We start from the raw sequence: 4,757 nt of genomic DNA, 5'->3' as shown, positions 1-4,757 counted from the left end.
CGGGCTTGGGCTACTTCTGCAATCCGCGTCAGTCAATGTACCAAGTCGATCGGCGGACCGGCTCACACCGTTCCACATCCGACTGGGACACATCGCCAGCCCCTATCCGCTTCCCTCCCGACAATTTCAAGTACCTTTTGACTCTATTTTCAAAGTCCTTTTCATCTTTCCCTCGCGGTACTTGTTCGCTATCGGTCTCTCGCCAGTATTTAGCTTTGGACGGAATTTAACGCCCGATTGGGGTTGCATTCCCAAACAACCCGACTCGCCGACAGTGCCTCGTGGTGCGACAGGGTCCGGGAACAACGGGGCTCTCACCCTCTCTGGCGCCCCCTTCAAGGGGACTTGGGCCCAGTCCACTACAGAGGACGCTTCTCAAGACTACAATTCGAACACCGAAGGCGACCGATTCTCACGGTGGGCATTTCCTGGTTCGCTCGCCGTTACTAGGGGAATCCTTGTTGTACCGTCCCGTATCCGGGCGTTGACAAAGTCAACATAAGGCGTCGCCTAGGTGAGGAGACGCTAAGTGCAAGCATCGCCGAGGCGGGGCGTCGCCGAGAGGAAGCGTCGTCAAGGTAAGGCGTTGCCTAGGTGAAGGCATCGCCAAGTAAAGGCGTCGCCCAGGTAGGGCGTCGCCAAGGTCAAATGTCACAAAAGCAAGGCAATCACAGTGTTGCTCACCGATACCCATGGGTAGGAAAGACCATGGAGGGAGCGACGCCATGGGAAGGCCTCAAACCCTGATAACCCGGGGTAGCAATAAAGAGAAAAGAAAGGTGGCTTTAAGGCCATAGCAATAGCGCCAGTGGAGAGCAACCTGACTCGTGAAACACCCATGCCGCCCAGAGACGCCCTTGGGATAGATACGACTCGTGAGGAGGGTCACGCCCAAGGTAGCCCGGTGCAGGGTACGAGAGGAAGGTAGATACGCTCTCAAAGTGAGTGACTAGATGTTTGGGGGCATGAGTTGGCACCCAAAAAGTCACCCCTTGCGCAGGTGCACTCCCAGGTAGGAGGACTCACACGAGGAAATACCCCCAGATGGGGTCACGGCGCTGTGAGGCCCTCCACGTGTACAGCAGCCAAGTCATAATAGAAACGCCATTTTGTCAGGTACAAGGTAATTAAAGTTATTTAATACAGTTTCCGTTTCGAGCGTTTAAGGTACTATAAATGCTCCCAAGCGGTTTAAACATCTTAAATTCGCTGAACGTTTTATAATTAAATGCGCGAGTTGCTTAAATAGCGCCTTGAATGTTGGAAACGGGGTTCGAACTTTTGGCAGACTTTCCCAGAGTACACTCTAGTTGCTTGTTCGAGTCTTGAGATTACGCACAAGGGACTAGAGAGAGAGATAGGTTGTTTGCCAGAGGGAGAAAGATACACAATACACAGTTTCATTAGACCACCTTCAAAGTGCCAGTCACGGTGCTCCGATACGGAGGTGTAGAGTTTTGGTGTTTCTTGCTAGCTGACTTGAGCGTCGGAGTGCAAACGGCCGCTAGGGCGCCCTTTTGTGCTTCTTTGCAGGAATCCACAGGTAACCAGTGGGAAGGAGTCCCTAGCTGACGGGTGAGGTCGCGCACAAAGACGTCCCAGGTCAACCGGCCGGAACATTTGGCCCCCACCGTGGGGCCGATCTAAAACATCAGTCCCATCACAAGTAAGGAAGATCTATCAGAACCACCATAACGTTGGCAGAAGTTGGACGAAACAGTGAAGAATGAGGGCTACCACTAGACAAGGTACCGCACGCACGGCGAGTGAGGAAATGTCCATGCAGCAGGTACTGGAAATGATGCGGGGGCTACAGGATGAGATGGCGGAGTCGAGGATAGAATAGGAACGCATCCAGGTGGACCTCGGGGCCCAAGGTGATCTTTACCGGGATGGAGGATCCCGAGGCGCATCTCACTGCATTCCACACGCAGATGGTATTGGTAGGCGGCTCCGATGTCGCGAGGTGCAAGCTCTTTATGAGCACGTTGACATGGATGGCATTGGATTGGTTCATCAGCCTTCCAAATGGCCATATCACCTCTTTTCGGCAGTTGTCGCAGCTGTTTAGGGAGCAATACTTGGCGAACAAGGCCCCGTCGCCAGTTTCCTATGATCTGTTTGATGTAAAACAGTATCAAGAGGAGACTCTAAAAGAGTACATCAACCGCTTTGGGGCCCAAGTAGTGAAAGTTGGTACTTCGGAGGAGCCTATGATTGTCTATGCCTTCAGGAAAGGCGTGTTTCCCGGCCCATTTTGCGAATCTATTATTCGCAATCAACCAAGGACCTTTGCTGAAATACGACGTCGGGCGGTGGAACATATCGCCTCCGAAGGAGAGGTGTGCGAGAAGGGAACCAGCGTCGTGCCCTCACGCCCGAGGGCGCAGACGCGGGTTCAGCCCGTTAGGGTCAATGAGACCACGACGGGGAGGAAGAAGCCAGAGGGGAGACGCCCCTATGAGACCAGAAAACCCCAGCCCCGGGGCCCAGCAGGAGGCGATCGCCCTGCGAGATACGACTTTGTGGTGGAGTTGAAGGACGTGAAGGCAAGGCCTTACAAGGTGCGGAGACGAGGTACCAGGCGCTGGAGAAGGCAGCGTTGGTCGTGATATTTTCGGCCAGGAGGCTCTGCCATTTCTTCCACAGCTTTACAGTGGTGGTGATGACGAACCTCCCTATACAAAAGGTATTGCAAAAACCTGACGTAGCGGGGAGGATGGTGCGCTGGGCGGTGGAGTTGTCAGAGATTGATATCCAGTATGAGCCCAGAGGATCCATCAAAGGGCAGGTATATGCAGATTTTGTGGCAAAACTCTCGCCCGGGGGCGAACAAGAGGTGGAGGCAGGTTCACAGTGGTTGCTCTCGGTCGATGGCTCTTCCAACCAGCAAGGAAGTGGCGCGGGGATAGTCTTGGAGGGACCCAATGGCGTGTTGATCGAGCAAGCTCTGCGCTTCGCCTTTAGCGGCGTATCTGAAATACGTCCAACTGCTGAGGGGAGCATTTAGCGCTCTTGAGCTAGTACATGTCCCAAGGGAGCAGAATGCCAGAGCTCACCTGCTTGCCAAGCTGGCCAGCTCAGGCAAGGGGGGTAGGCAAAGGACGGTAATCCAAGAGACACACAAAGCTCCGCGTAAATTCGTGGAAGATAACAGGGTGGACGTCCTCCATATTTGTACAACGAGAGGGAGGCCTAGGAGTCATCGTTCTTTGACTCAAGATACGGTGAAAACACCCCACATTAGCACATACGCGGACACGCCCGAAGGAGGAAGGCACGCGCAGATATGTGCTTTAGCCGTGGGAGACACCTGGATGACGCCATACAGACGGTACCTGGCGGATGGGGCTCTCCCACCGGAGCTTGAAGAGGGTAAGAAGGTTAAGAGGAATGTCGCAAGATAGACTCTGGTGGACGAAGTATTGTTCAGGCACGGGTTCACCCACCCTATCTTAACGTGTGTAAGCGGCAACGAGTGTACCAGAATAATGGCGGAGCTCCATGAAGGCATTTGCGGGAGTAACGTAGGGGGAAGGTCCTTAGCCTCTAAGGTGGTACGCGCAGGTTTCTATTGGCCAACAGTAAAGGAAGATTGCGTGCGACACGCCCAGTGTTGCAAGCAATGTCAAAAACACGCTGACTGGCACAAGGCGCCGCCAGAAGAGCTGCGATCCATATACAGCCCGTGGCCTTTCCATACGTGGGGGATCGACATCCTAGGTCCATTCCCATTGGCGATAAGGCAGATGAAGTACTTGATTGTTGCCATTGAGTACTTCACCTAGTGGATAGAGGCGGAGCCCGCGGCCCAGATTACTGCGCACAAGGTGCAACACTTTTTTTGGAAGAACATTGTGTGCCGCTTTGGCGTACCTAGGCGGCTGGTATCCGACAATGGAACATTGTGTGCAGAGGTAGGCATCAAGCAACTGTTCGCATCAGTCGAACACCCCCAAACTAATGGGCAGGTAGAGTCAGCGAATAGAGTTTTGCTGAGAGGGCTAAAGAGAAGGCTAGAAAAGGCCAAAGGAGCGTGGGCGGAGGAAGTCCCAAGGATCGTATGGGCATACCACACCACGCCCCAATCTTCCACCAGACGCCTTTCAGCTTAGTGTATGGATCGGATGCGATGATCCCGGTCGAGATTCACAAAAGCTCGCCACGTTTCCAAAATTTCGTGGCTGAGGAATCCAACGAAGAAAGGCGGGTGAACCAGGACCTACTAGACGAAGCCAGGGAGGAAGCCAGAATAAAGGCCGAAGCAGTAAAGAGAAGAGTAGAGCGACAATATAGCTCTAAAGTGAAGCCACGACAGTTTCAGATTGGCGACCTACTTATGAGGAAGGATCACCCATACGAGCTGGAAAATAAGTTGTCTCCCGAGTGGACCGGACCCTTCAGAGTTACCAAGGCTAAGGGCAATGGTTCGTACAACCTGGAGACCTTGGAGGGGGGTCCCATTCCGCGCAGCTGGAATGCAGCCTACTTGAAGTTTTATTTTAGTTGACTTGTGTAAGCAGCCATGTAACAATCTTGTTGAAGGGGACACTCATTTTCCCTTTCGGGGGTTTTTTAACGAGGTCACCCAAATAAAAAGAAAAAGAAGTTCAAGAAAAACCTTGCCTTGGTTTCAGTCTTTATCTTTTTCCCGTTCGAAGTGGCGACAGGCGTCGCCAAACACACGCGTCGCCAAGAAAGAAGGCGTCTCCGAAACACACGCGTCGCCAAGAAAGAAGGCGTCCCCAAACACACGC

The 4,757-nt window shown here is 53.1% G+C and overlaps 1 pseudogene; it reads right to left on the bottom strand.

Moving 5' to 3' along the window:
* Positions 1 to 507, bottom strand: part of LOC137817270 (28S ribosomal RNA) — a 2,384-nt pseudogene extending 1,877 nt beyond the window's left edge.
* Positions 508 to 4,757: the final 4,250 nt, after the last annotated feature.

This window comes from Phaseolus vulgaris, unplaced genomic scaffold (genome assembly GCF_000499845.2).
Source record: "Phaseolus vulgaris cultivar G19833 unplaced genomic scaffold, P. vulgaris v2.0 scaffold_26, whole genome shotgun sequence".
NCBI lineage: Eukaryota > Viridiplantae > Streptophyta > Magnoliopsida > Fabales > Fabaceae > Phaseolus > Phaseolus vulgaris.
The sequence above is the reverse complement of the archived record's forward strand: the minus strand, read 5'-3'. Positions and strand labels throughout refer to the sequence as shown.